Here is a 15,849-nt window from a genome sequence, read left to right on the forward strand (position 1 = left end):
TGATTAAAAAGCTCATTTTACTAGCTAATTAATAATAACTAGTTTAGATCCCGCGCAATAATTACGCAAATTTATAAAGTTACTAATATAGACCACGTGCAATATATGCACGATATTTATAGAGTTTTACTTTTTAGCGTATTATTTATAGAATTTAAATTGATAATTCACTTATTTTTCATGTTTCTCCTTAATGTATTTTGATTAGAAAAATAAATAAAAAATTAAATCGTAAGAAGTAATAACATGAGTATTTTTTTTTAATCTTTTTTTTATCGAGAAATTAATGATATTAATTTACAAATATTTAGTAATAACTTATTTTTTAGCTGCAAATTTTTATCATAAAAAGTCAAAGAATTTTAACAAATATTTACTAATACCATATTTTTTAACCGCAACTTGTTATCATAAAAAGTCAATAAATTTTTATCTATAAGTTTTTTACAAAAAGAATTTCCTTATCCTAAAAAGATCGGAGATAAATTTGTGCAGAATGTGAAATATTAAATATTATAAATATTTAAATACAAAAGATTATATACATTTATAACTTATCATCTCCACACCTATAGTGCTAAAAATACCAAACACTATTCTAGGAAATATGTTTTAGGTGGGAAAAATTGGAGTTTCGCCTATTCATTTAGTAAATAGGGGATTAGTCTTTTTAGCTAGACTTGATAAGTAGTCGGTTGTTAGTATAATGTTAGTATTACTATTATTTTATTAATATAATTTGTAGTCGAGACGGGATAATAAGGCGGAGACTCGAGCTTGAAACGGAAGACCAAAGCAAGCCAAGAAGGGATAGAAGCTAGCAAGGCATGAAAGAAGGAAGATGAGGCCTAAGAGGGTTATGAGCCTATCAAGAGGGTTATGAGCCGGTCAAAGAGGGTTCTGAGCCAGTCCAAAAGGGTTCTGAGCCGGTCCAAGAGGGTTCTGAGCCGGTCCACCGGCCGGTACCCCTCCCAAGGCCAAATCCAAGGAAAAATGGAAGAAAACATCAGATGGTTATGAGCCGGTACAAGACAGGCGGCCGGTCCACCGGCCTAGAACCACTGCTAATCAAGATTCAAGCTAAAATTTAAATAAAACTTCCAGATGGTTCTGAGCCGGTCCAAGACATGCGACCGGTCCACCGGCTCAGACCCCTTCTTCCGCATCTTTTGTCTTCCTCTTCTTTTTTTTACCTAATTATTAGAACATTATATATACTCCGTCATATTTTATATTTAGACACATACTCCTAGACCTAGAATTTATTATGCACTTTAATTAATCATTCCTTAATCAAGTTGTAATTTTTCTTTAATTAGACTTTAACTACCCCTCAAATTAGTGTTGAGCTACTTCTAGTCTTAGTTCATTGCGTTGTATCTTGAAGATTAGAAGAAAATTCTTCTTCATATTTAATCCAAGACTCTTACTTTCCTTTTAGTTGGTATAATTCTCATCATTTTTTTTTACATTTACTTCATTAGTTTACATTTATTGTCTTACTTGTTTGTTATTCATTCAAAGTAGTAATCTTTATCATGTTTACCATGTTTGCTTGTGTGTTGTCGCAATTTGTTGTTGGTTTTTCCACCATAAGAATGTGTGAGTAGACTACCATAGAGCTTAGGGGGATCTTGGGTTGTCAATAAGTGTGAATTTGGGTTATTAACATATAGATTTAGGTGGTTTGTTGGTCTTCACTTTCATGCACATGATGTGTTTATAGGAATGCTTGAATGAAAGTTTGAACATTTTCCTCACATGTTTGGCTTATCTTGGTGCCCTTTGCTATTGGATGATCTACCTTTGTGCTTAGGCTATTAGAAGGTCTATGTGTTATGTGTGTGATGAGTTTATCTCAACAAAATGAAAATTTGTTGATGAACTTAAGGTGACCTAGAAATTGGGCATAAACCCTTGGCCATAGTTATCACCCATATCATGTTTTAACCTTGTTTCATACTCTATTACCCAAGTGAATCCAAAGGCTCTAGTTTTCCCCATCTTTGATCAATTTATCTATGTCTTAACTTATTTTCATGTCTAGTTTGCATATTAGTTAAGAATAAATCAACCTCTTCCTTTGTTTGACTAAACTAAAGACTTAAACAAGACAAGTATATAACCCCTGCCATCCTTGTGGTTCGACTCCGATTTATACTACTTAAATTGGGTTACTCTATAAATGTTTTTTGATTCGGAAATGACGACAAAATCCGGTCATCAAAATGGCGTCGTTGCCGGGGAGCACCCCACGGCGATAAAAAGGAGCACCCCACGGCGATAAGTAAGAATTGTCATCATTTCCTACTATCAAATTAATTTATAAACTCCGATAAAAAGGGTAGTATATATCGGGTATCGAACACGAGGATGGTGTGGATTTCTATTCAATTTGATCTAGGTCTATTTTAATCGAATAAAGGAGGATTTTAAGTTTATGTAACTAATTTAAGCAACTAAAGCGACGACAAAGCTAAGGTGTAGACGATTTTATTAAAGCTAGGGTACTCGGGTTCCCCTAAGTGGGTGAAGGTAAACAAAAGGTAAATAACCGGGTATGGGTAGAGGTTAACTTTGGTAAGAGGTCCAATATCTTGGTCTTACTTTTATCAAGTATCAAATCTCAACTTAATCAAGCTATCAAAACACCCTACAACTTTCATTTATAGAGCATTTAAGCAAATAATGAAGAAAGGTGAGAGCTTTCACTCACACAATTGTGCAAACACCTTGTGTGCATGAATAAGTAAGCTAACAATCCTACCCAAAACCCAATTATTGATTACCCAAGTTATACCATTAATTTCTACTTAGGGTCCCCCTAAACCCTAGGGGGTCACTACTCACTAATCATGCTTAAGCAAATGTAAACAATTGATGAGAAGCAAGTAAACATGGTGATAAACATGATAACAAATTGAAACAACAACAAAGATGTAACAAGAAATGTAAACTATTGAAAACAATTGATAAACATACTTAACAAGAGAATAAATTGTACCAACAAAAAAGAAAGGTTAAGTCTTGTATTAATAATGGAAGAAATCTTTCAAACTTCTTCAATTACAACCCAAATACTCAAGAGTAAACTAATGAAACTAAGTAGATCAATATTAATTAAGTAGATAATTAAGATTTGATTAAGGAAAGATTAATACTTAACTTAGGAATTTTGCATAAAACTAGAGAGAATTCTAGATCTAGGGTAATGTGTCGAATGAAATTAGGAGAGGGGTATTTATAACTTACAACAATTTAGGTAAAAAATTACAAGAAAAATGAAGTGCGAAAATAGGAGTCTGGGTCGATCAACCGGCCGCCGATCCAGGACCGGCTGGAAAGCCCCTGTATTTTCTTGTCCAAAATTAAATAGCAGCTACGTCGGGCCGGGTGACCGGCCGCCGGCCTTGGACCGGCTCCTGGAAGGGCTCTCAGCCGGTGGACCGACTGTCGGCCGACCGGCCAGGAGTCCTTATCCGATTTCCTTCAATCTTCGTCCCCATGCTTGTTCCGTGAGGTCCTTTGCTAGCTCCTTTAGTCCTTTCGGCTCAAAACCTGCAAGGAGAGACATAAAACTCGTAGGGCGGGACTAAGGTTGTAAAATGCAAGCTAAAGAGGTCAAAACCGTCTAGATTAGGGACAAAATGCATAGGGAAGAAGGGGGAAAGAGGTACAAAATAGACACACATCAAACATCCCAACACTTAACTCTTACTCGTCGTCGAGTAAGTGACCTAAACAGTATCACGACCCCTTTTAACACTAACCATTTTGCACACTTTATTCATAATAGCCGAATCGGGTTTAGCTTCACCCGGAGCCCTTTCAACTCGCAATTTGACATTTTATGAAGAGAAATGCCCTATTGTAAGGCAAGTGAGGTCTCGCAACAAAATTTTGATCCAGAATGGTGCTTAACTACCAAATAGAGCATGAAAATGAACCATTAAAAATGCATATACACTTGCCTCATTCAAGTGGGATTTCTTCAAAAACGGGACAAGGAGGGTCAATAGTGGAGGATGCTGACTCAAGGTCTTACCGGGTTGTCAACTCCCTAAATCTAGCTCAACTAACAAATATAGACAACACGGATACCTAAGAAACAAATTCCAGGTGGGAAAGTGGGAGTACGTAGCTATACTCCCAAGGTTGATACGACAAAGTCAAGATTCGACTCCATATCAAGCCTTTGACCAAAAAGGTACCTAAGTTCGACCCTCACAGGTTTCACTAGTCACTGAAATGAAATAACGGGGTGATTTTTGTGACAAAAAGTAACCAAAATCACTCTTCGTATCTCGACTTGCGAAGTATGCCCGCAATCTAATATGGTACCCTATCCAATAACCGCAAGAGAAAACGTCAAATGATGCACATGCACGAGACAACCAGGTTGTAATGGGGCTCGGGTTTGGAAAAAGGGGATCGGTGCAAGCACCGTTTTATGACATGTGAGGTTATCGATTGAGTAGTCATCACATCTAACCAAATCAATAAAACTCTACCATGCAAATGAATTCTTCTCCAAAACTTGGCAAGGATTGCCATTTCCAAAAATTAGTCAACACTTTCAAAAACAACATTCATTTTGCAAATTACTAACCCTTTATTCGACACAAAAATTGCACATTCTTTTCTTTTTCTTTTTCACTTCATTTTTCTCTTTTTCTACTTGTTTTTTATTTTCTTCATTTCTTCTTTATTTTCCTTCACTTGTAACCTCCTCAACAAATGCAAAAGTTGGCCAAGAATTAGGCCTCATTTCTCTTTGTAACATTTATGACCGCTCACCTCAAATGAAATAAAATCTCCTACCCATTTATACTCCTCAAAACAATCACAAAGACGAACTACTCAACAAGGGTGAGATGGTTGTGGAATGTAGTTATTTCGTTGGCAAATGAAATGACAAGGTTAGGCTCAAAATGGGTGAACAAAAGGGAAGCTTGATCAAATGGGTGCAAAATATGCTTATTTGGCTATGAGAGGCTACTTTATTTGAAGAATATTGTCTCAACATGCACATCGACACTTCCACGGTAAGGAATGAGCACCACACTTATGCGTATAGACATAACATACCACGTAAGGAGGACTACTCTCAAGACCTAATCGGGACCGGTTTGATGGACCGACCATAAGGAGGCTGTATCCTCACATTTTAGTAGTTATATCCAACCTAGGTCGGGTCTTAGGCCTAATACGGTCTCACAAGGTGGCCGAAACTTGATTGTTAAGCTAGACTCCCGGGTTTTGCAAGCAAAACCCTAACATGTGTCATCAAGAGGGAGAAGACACGGGTAAAACAAATTATCATCATTGTCAACATATCCCCTCCACATTCTAGACCCTCAATGCAAATATTTACAAACAAGATGTGAAGTGTATGAATGCAAGCTACTCATATTGACAAACTACAGGGATGCAAGCGTGAACAAGTATATATATATATATATATATATATATATATATATATATATATATATATATATATATATATATATATATATATATATATATATATATATATATATATATATATATATAAGGAGCACAATCGCATACTACCATCCTTCTTCTTGACGAACAAAACAGGAGCACCCCACGGCGAAGCACTCGGTCGGATAAAACCCTTATCGATCATCTCCTCAAGTTGCTTCTTAACCTCTTGTAACTCAGCTTGTGCCATACGATATGGAGCCTTCGAAATGGGACCAGTTCCAAGCAACAACTCAATCGAAAACTCTACATCTCGCTCAGGAGGAATACCAGGTAGATCCTCAGGAAAGACATCGGGAAACTTCTTAACCACAGGGATATCTTCCTACTTCGGCTCAGCTGAAACATCTCGAACACTGCACAGATAGATCTGATGACCCTTTTTACCCATGTTAACCAACTTCAAAGCAGAAACCCACTTAACAGAAGGTGTAACCCTAACACCCTGATAAGAAACCCTCGAACTTGTAGGACTCTTAAGCACAATCTTCTGATCACGGCACTGAAATCTAGCATCGTAACGAGCTAACCAATCCATGCCCAAAATCACATCAAACTCTCCTAGTTTGAATTGGACAAGATCGGCTGGAAGGATCGCCCCCGCAATACTGACAAGTACATCCTTGAAGGGAACGGAGCAAGAAACAATCTCACCCGTAGGAAGGGATATAGAGGTATCAACAGATGATGAAGAAGTGAGTCCAGCACGGATGAAAAAGGATTCGGATACGAAAGACATCGACGCACCCGTATCAAAAAGAACAAAAGCAGATAAAGAGTGAACGAGAAAGGTACCCGTAACCACATCTGGATTAGCATATGCCTCAGCACGACTCATAACGAACACTCGACTAGTCTTCGGAGCGTCAACCTTCGGCGCTTTCGCCTTTTGTTTCTGGGGACAATCAACAGACTTGTGTCCCGATGCCTTGCAAGTGTAACAAGTAAGCGGAGCACCAGTAGCACATGTCGTACCCGGGTGGTACGCCTTTCCCCACTTATAGCAAAACCAATCCTTCTTAGCTTGACCTTGATCACTTGGCGTGTACGGACGAGCCTCATACTTCTGTTTCTTCTGTGAAGTACTGGGAGCAACATAAGGCCTCTTCACAAACTTACTCTTCACACTCTCCTCAGCCTCGGTAGCAAGAATTGAATCATAGATACTAAGAGCATGATCGTAAGCCTGCTGGAAAGAAGTCGAAGGAATACCAGACATAGTAGTCCGGACCTTAGGAGCCAGATTTTTCTCATAACGACGAGTCCTCGACAACTCGTCCATAGCAACAGAAGTAACGAATCGTGACAGCTTCACGAACTTGTTGGTGTACTCCTCTACGATCATGGAACCTTGCTGCAAACGAAGGAACTCCTGCTCCTTATGCCAGCATATCTCCTCTGGGTAAAACCTCTTCTTGAGAGCCTCAGTGAAGACAGTCGAACCATACCCTGGCTGAACCTCCAGACCAGTTCTAGCAAGAGCCCACCAGTTGTCGGCCTCATCCTTCAGATAATAGGTGGCAATATCCACCTTCTGATCCTCATGACACCCAGTAGCGAGGAACAACTTCTCGATCTCTCGAATCCAAGCTTCCAAAGCATTAGGATCATTAGCACCATCATAAGTAAGGGAACGGTGATGAGCAAAGCAATCAAACACAGTCTGTTGCGGATGGTTGTTGTTGTTGTTGTTGTTGTTGTTGTTGTTGTTGTTGTTGTTGTTGTTGTTGTTGTTGTTGTTGAGGTGATTAGTGAAACCTTAGGCCATAGATGCCAAGGCGGCCTCAAGTCTCCTGATGCGATCAACATCGGTCCCACCATTCGCGTTACGCACCATCTGCAAGAACGAAATCTCGTTATAAGTGGTAGAACCTAAGTACTACTCCAAACAACTACTCATACACTCTACAAACATAAGAAAACCAACAAATCCTATTGTTTCTACCCCATTTACTCTCACTCATTAACTAGGTCATTTATTTTAGTCATCAACTAAGCGAGAGTTGGGAGCGTGTTCGCTCTGATATCAACTGTAACAACCCGGATTATAAAATAAAGGAAAAACGTACTATAAAATAAATATCAGAGTATAATACTGATAAAAGAGTCAAGGTGGCGGAAACACCAAGCCAAAATCCGGATCGATACTAAAAACGAAAGCCAAACTAATACATTATTCAAAGGTTCTCAAAACATAAAGCAAAGTCCTAATTCATTATTCATCTCGCCGCACAGTACTTCCCCAACAAGATATCATCCAAACAAAGAAACCATCCGAATAACTCCGAGAATGGGGGTCGACAATCAGTCGGGAGTAACTAGATGCACTCCCAGTCATGTTTACAATAATTGAATATAACCAACAATCAATAACAATTGGAATGCAAAACTAGTAAACATGTGAGACCATCTATACTCATGAAGACTCAACACCAACTTACCATCAAACCAGGACATATTAGGACAACCACCTAATTAATAACTCCAAATTAAATCACATGAGACGACACATGACAACAACCCATGTTACGACACCATGTAGAAATTTAGGACAATCAAACTCAAAGCAACCACAGCCAAACCAAACAACCCTCAGAGCGTATAACGAACTGCCTCTGACTAATGGAGTGTATAACGAACTGCCTCCAACCACTAGAGCGTATAACGAACTGCCTCTAGCTACAAACACAGTGTATAGAATGAACGCTGTTAGAGCATATAACGAACTGTCTCTAACCACTAGAGCGTATAACGAATTGCCTCTAGATATGGAGCGTATAACGAGCTGCCTCCATAGTCGGTATGGACCGTATAACGCATCCACTGTGGATCGTATGACGAACTGCATCCACACTATGTGTAGCGTATAACCACTGCTTACATGCCTAAGACCTGGCCAGACCTCTTGGTGAAACACAGAGCGTATAACGAACTGCCTCTGCTGCCCCTCTCCCCCCCCCTCCCGACCATAGACCATAAGAATCCCAGAAGGGTAGCGTTTGTTCATTCTGATAATATATAACCGATACTATCGTCATCTATACAACCAATCAACAGTGCACAAAATAACCTACTGTACCAACAATGCATGAACAACATCACGACTCAACTTATAGAATAGTGTAACCGACTGTACTACTTATCATATGAATAGAGTAACCAAAGACATAAGCAAACTCAATGTTATACTACAACTGGGTATAACTCTACATATGAAACAAATACTAAATGATCAATGTTATAGTAACCTTAACCATAACATGAACTCTAAACGTGAGGTTATATTAGCCTCGACTATAACTTCAATAAATACCTTTGAAGTTATAGTAACCTCAACCATAACCTTGACCTGAAACTCAAAGTTATACTAGTTCCAAACATAACCTTGAGCCATAATCTCAGGGTTACGTTAGTCTCACCTATAACCTTAACTCGTACTTCAATGTTATAGTAGCTTCAGCTATAACCTTGAATCATACTTCCAAAGTTATACCTTAAACAGCCGTAACTTGAATAACAACCCAAAGTTGTACTAACTTTAGCTATAACACTTGAATCATCATCAAGGTTATACTAGCTTTAGTTATAACTTTGGAGAGCACTCTTGGCCGCCTATCATGCCGCCTTTAGGGTTCATTCGTAAACCCTAATTGCGCTCGTGACACCTATATTTAACGCATAAGCAACATATGATACGTAATTAATACATTAAAACATATACAAACATGGAAAAACATAATTAACATGATAATAAACAATCAAACATGTACCACTTATACAAAACAATCATTAAATCATATTAATTACATCAATTGGCATAAACACAATTAAAAGAGAAACACCTAGTTACCTTTTTAGCAAATAAATCAAAAGATCGTCCTCAACGATGTAAACGTCCTCTCCAGGAGCAACTTCCACGCCTTCATTGTCGTTTCACACATGCCAAAGAAGAACGAATCTAATAAATATACTTACTATATAAATATATTAAATAAACGTGTAAACTACGAAACTTACGACGAAGATTGATAGATCCAAGGAATATGATCGATCTAGGCACAAAGAACGATGAAGAACGAAGGAAAAAAGAAGGGCAGCATGAAACCCTAGGCGAGATCTCGCGCGGCACCAAGGGAGAGAAAAAGAGAGGAGAGAAAACTAGGTTTAGGGTTTTGTGAGAATTATGATAAAAGAAAAGCAAGAGTTTGGTTTCCCTTCTTATTTATAGAAGAAGCTCATGGGTTTAAACCATACTTAGGCCCAAAACTTAACCCATCCACTCTATATACAGGTGAGACCCAAGACAAGAGCGGGTCGTCAACCGTTTAGAACCAAACGAGCCAAAAAGACAAGAGACGGATATTTTCCCGAAAAATAAAATATGAAATATGGGAAAATAAAATTAAAGAAATATATTACGAAAATTAGGGGTGCTACACACGTCGTCCAGTGGCAAATTTTCAATCAAATCTGCATCAGCTCTTATTAAAACTGTTGATGCACCGCCTGAAACGAATCCAGTACAATGGCATGTCATATGGAAGCTCCCAGTTCAGCAAAGGGTCCGAATGTTTATTTGGATTGCGGCCCATGGTCGTCTTATGACTAATTATAATCGGGTTAGACGAGGTATGCATGATGACCCTATTTGTCCTAGATGTAATGAAGAGGACGAGAAATCGATCATCTTTTGCGCTTTTGCCCTTTTTCGACGGAATTATGGGACCACCTTGGCGAACATGCCGTATCCGACTCTTTTTATACTATGCCGGGATGTCTAATAATGCGTCTAACGGTCTTCCTTTCGCTTTTAATAATTTGTCAATGAAATTTGCTATAACATGTTGGTGGATATGGCGTTGGCGAAATAACGTTGCTTTTGGAAGGTCAGACGAAAACCCGATTGATCCACCTCGGTTTCTGAGGATTCAATTCGAGACTACAAAGTCAGCTTTCGACCCTTTCTCTATTTTTATCCTTATCCCAGGTACGGTACATGAAGAGCGTTTTATACGTTGGAATGCTCCTCCTCACGGCTGGATTCTACTAAATACAAACGGTGCGTCTAAAGAGAATCCAGGCCTGACGGGTTGTGGTGGAATTTTCAGGGATGAGACGGGGAATTTCGTGAGTGCTTATATGTTCTCTTGTGGTATATGCTCTTCGATGAGAGCAGAAATGCGGGCTTTGGTCCAGCACGGATGAAAAAGGATTCGGATACGAAAGACATCGACGCACCCGTATCAAAAAGAACAAAAGCAGATAAAGAGTGAACGAGAAAGGTACCCGTAACCACATCTGGATTAGCATCTGCCTCAGCACGACTCATAACGAACACTCGACTAGTCTTCGGAGCGTCAACCTTCGGCGCTTCCGCCTTTGGTTTCTGGGGACAATCAACAGACTTGTGTCCCGATGCCTTGGAAGTGTAACAAGTAAGCGGAGCACCAGTAGCACATGTCGTACCCGGGTGGTACGCCTTTCCCCACTTATAGCAAAACCAATACTTCTTAGCTTGACCTTGATCACTTGGCGTGTACGGACGAGCCTCATACTTCTGTTTCTTCTGTGAAGTACTGGGAGCAACATAAGGCCTCTTCACAAACTTACTCTTCACACTCTCCTCAGCCTCGGTAGCAAGAACTGAATCATAGATACTAAGAGCATGATCGTAAGCCTGCTGGAAAGAAGTCGAAGGAATACCAGACATAGTAGTCCGGACCTTAGGAGCCATATTTTTCTCATAACGACGAGTCCTCGACAACTCGTCCATAGCAACAGAAGTAACGAATCGTGACAGCTTCACGAACTTGTTGGTGTACTCCTCTACGATCATGGAACCTTGCTGCAAACGAAGGAACTCCTGCTCCTTATGCCAGCATATCTCCTCTGGGTAAAACCTCTTCTTGAGAGCCTCAGTGAAGACAGTCGAACCATACCCTGGCTGAACCTCCAGACCAGTTCTAGCAAGAGCCCACCAGTTGTCGGCCTCATCCTTCAGATAATAGGTGGCAATATCCACCTTCTGATCCTCATGACACCCAGTAGCGAGGAACAACTTCTCGATCTCTCGAATCCAAGCTTCCAAAGCATTAGGATCATTAGCACCATCATAAGTAAGGGAACGGTGATGAGCAAAGCAATCAAACACAGTCTGTTGCGGATGGTTGTTGTTGTTGTTGTTGTTGTTGTTGTTGTTGTTGTTGTTGTTGTTGTTGTTGTTGAGGTGATTAGTGAAACCTTAGGCCATAGATGCCAAGGCGGTCTCAAGTCTCCTGATGCGATCAACATCGGTCTCACCATTCGCGTTACGCACCATCTGCAAGAACGAAATCTCGTTATAAGTGGTAGAACCTAAGTACTACTCCAAACAACTACTCATACACTCTACAAACATAAGAAAACCAACAAATCCTATTGTTTCTACCCCATTTACTCTCACTCATTAACTAGGTCATTTATTTTAGTCATCAACTAAGCGAGAGTTGGGAGCGTGTTCGCTCTGATATCAACTGTAACAACCCGGATTATAAAATAAAGGAAAAACGTACTATAAAATAAATATCAGAGTATAATACTGATAAAAGAGTCAAGGTGGCGGAAACACCAAGCCAAAATCCGGATCGATACTAAAACCGAAAGCCAAACTAATACATTATTCAAAGGTTCTCAAAACATAAAGCAAAGTCCTAATTCATTATTCATCTCGCCGCACAGTACTTCCCCAACAAGATATCATCCAAACAGCAAACCATCTGAATAACCTGAGAATGGGGGTCGACAATCAGTCGGGAGTAACTAGATGCACTCCCAGTCATGTTTACAATAATTGAATATAACCAACAATCAATAACAATTGGAATGCAAAACTAGTAAACATGTGAGACCATCTATACTCATGAAGACTCAACACCAACTTACCATCAAACCAGGACATATTAGGACAACCACCTAATTAATAACTCCAAATTAAATCACATGAGACGACACATGACAACAACCCATGTTACGACACCATGTAGAAATTTAGGACAATCAAACTCAAAGCAACCACGACCAAACCAAACAACCCTCGAGCGTATAACGAATCGCCTCGACTAATGGAGTGTATAACGAATCGCTCCAACCACTAGAGCGTATAACGAATCGCCTCTAGCTACAAACACGGTGTATAGAATGAACATTTTTGTTAGAGCATATAACGAATGTCTCTAACCACTAGAGCGTATAACGAATTGCCTCTAGATATGGAGCGTATAACGAGTCGCTCCATAGTCGGTATGGACCGTATAACGCATCCACTGTGGATCGTATGACGAACTGCATCCACACTATGTGTAGCGTATAACCACTGCTTACATGCCTAAGACCTGGCCAGACCTCTTGGTGAAACACAGAGCGTATAACGAACTGCCTCTGCTGCCCCTCTCCCCCCCCCTCCCGACCATAGACCATAAGAATCCCAGAAGGGTAGCGTTTGTTCATTCCGATAGTATATAACCGATACTATCGTCATCTATACAACCAATCAACAGTGCACAAAATAACCTACTGTACCAACAATGCATGAACAACATCACGACTCAACTTATAGAATAGTGTAACCGACTGTACTACTTATCATATGAATAGAGTAACCAAAGACATAAGCAAACTCAATGTTATACTACAACTGGGTATAACTCTACATATGAAACAAATACTAAATGATCAATGTTATAGTAACCTTAACCATAACATGAACTCTAAACGTGAGGTTATATTAGCCTCGACTATAACTTCAATAAATACCTTTGAAGTTATAGTAACCTCAACCATAACCTTGACCTGAAACTCAAAGTTATACTAGTTCCAACCATAACCTTGAGCCATAATCTCAGAGTTACGTAAGTCTCAGCTATAACCTTAACTCGTACTTCAATGTTATAGTAGCTTCAGCTATAACCTTGAATCATACTTCCAAAGTTATACCTTAAACAGCCGTAACTTGAATAACAACCCAAAGTTGTACTAACTTTAGCTATAACACTTGAATCATCATCAAGGTTATACTAGCTTTAGTTATAACTTTGGAGAGCACTCTTGGCCGCCTATCATGCCGCCTTTAGGGTTCATTCGTAAACCCTAATTGCGCTCGTGACACCTATATTTAACGCATAAGCAACATATGATACGTAATTAATACATTAAAACATATACAAACATGGAAAAACATAATTAACATGATAATAAACAATCAAACATGTACCACTTATACAAAACAATCATTAAATCATATTAATTACATCAATTGGCATAAACACAATTAAAAGAGAAACACCTAGTTACCTTTTTAGCAAATAAATCAAAAGATCGTCCTCAACGATGTAAACGTCCTCTCCAGGAGCAACTTCCACGCCTTCATTGTCGTTTCACACGTGCCAAAGAAGAACGAATCTAATAAATATACTTACTATATAAATATATTAAATAAACGTGTAAACTACGAAACTTACGACGAAGATTGATAGATCCAAGGAATATGATCGATCTAGGCACGAAGAACGATGAAGAACGAAGGAAAAAATAAGGGCAGCATGAAACCCTAGGCGAGATCTCGCGCGGCACCAAGGGAGAGAAAAAGAGAGGAGAGAAAACTAGGTTTAGGGTTTTGTGAGAATTATGATAAAAGAAAAGCAAGAGTTTGGTTTCCCTTCTTATTTATAGAAGAAGCTCATGGGTTTAAACCATACTTAGGCCCAAAACTCAACCCATCCACTCTATATACACGTGAGACCCAAGACAAGAGCGGGTCGTCAACCGTTTAGAACCAAACGAGCCAAAAAGACAAGAGACGGATATTTTCCCGAAAAATAAAATATGAAATATGGGAAAATAAAATTAAAGAAATATATTACGAAAATTAGGGGTGCTACACACGTCGTCCAGTGGCAAATTTTCAATCAAATCTGCATCAGCTCTTATTAAAACCGTTGATGCACCGCCTGAAACGAATCCAGTACAATGGCATGTCATATGGAAGCTCCCAGTTCAGCAAAGGGTCCGAATGTTTATTTGGATTGCGGCCCATGGTCGTCTTATGACTAATTATAATCGGGTTAGACGAGGTATGCATGATGACCCTATTTGTCCTAGATGTAACGAAGAGGACGAGAAATCGATCATCTTTTGCGCTTTTGCTATTTTTCGACGGAATTATGGGACCACCTTGGCGAACATGCCGTATCTGACTCTTTTTATACTATGCCGGGATGTCTAATAATGCGTCCAACGGTCTTCCTCTCGCTTCTAATAATTGGTCAATGAAATTTGCTATAACATGTTGGTGGATATGGCGTTGGCGAAATAACGTTGCTTTTGGAAGGTCAGACGAAAACCCGATTGATCCACCTCGGTTTCTGAGGATTCAATTCGAGACTACAAAGTCAGCTTTCGACCCTTTCTCTATTTTTATCCTTATCCCAGGTACGGTACATGAAGAGCGTTTTATACGTTGGAATGCTCCTCCTCACGGCTGGATTCTACTAAATACAAACGGTGCGTCTAAAGGGAATCCAGGTCCGACGGGTTGTGGTGGAATTTTCAGGGATGAGACGGGGAATTTCGTGAGTGCTTATATGTTCTCTTGTGGTATATGCTCTTCGATGAGAGCAGAAATGCGGGCTTTGGTCGTCGGTCTAAAGGAAGCAAGACAACTTGGTTTTCGCAAGATTCTTGTTCATATGGATAACTCATCGTGTGTGGACTTTATTCATCGTCAACAATTGCTAAGTAGTAGCCTTCGTCCTTTGGTACAACGATGTTTCGAACTTATAAACTTGGAGAGCTGGACGGTTAAACTTGAACATGTTTTTCGAGAAGCTAATCGAGCAGCGGATTGGATGGCTAATGCAAGGATTACTTCTGAATCGACCACAACTTTCTTTGACATTCCCCCAGATGCCATTCGTAAGATTCTTCGTGAAGATGTACTTGGGGTAGCTATTCCCCGTTTAGTTGCTATTTAGTTTCCGTAATGTAATGGGGCTTTGCCCCTCTTTAGCACCCAAAAAAAATCTCTTTTGTGAGTAGACCTGGTAAACGGGTCGATCAAGTCGGGTCAATTTCAGGTTTGCTGGCTTCGGGCCGGGTTATTTAAGGTTTGAAATATTTTCGGGTCCACTGTTATCGAGTTATTCATGAATAGTAATCTGTTTTCAACAATAAATATTCGGGTCGAGTTATAGTGGGTAAGATAATTTCGGATGGTCAAATTCAGGTGTCGAGTCGGCTGATTGCCTGATTTGGGTCGAGTCAGACAGTCAATTTTGTCAAGGTTATCTAAACCTGTGACAAAAGTCAAAA

The sequence above is a fragment of the Silene latifolia genome, chromosome 6, assembly GCF_048544455.1.
Source record: "Silene latifolia isolate original U9 population chromosome 6, ASM4854445v1, whole genome shotgun sequence".
In the NCBI taxonomy this organism is placed as follows: Eukaryota; Viridiplantae; Streptophyta; class Magnoliopsida; order Caryophyllales; family Caryophyllaceae; genus Silene; species Silene latifolia.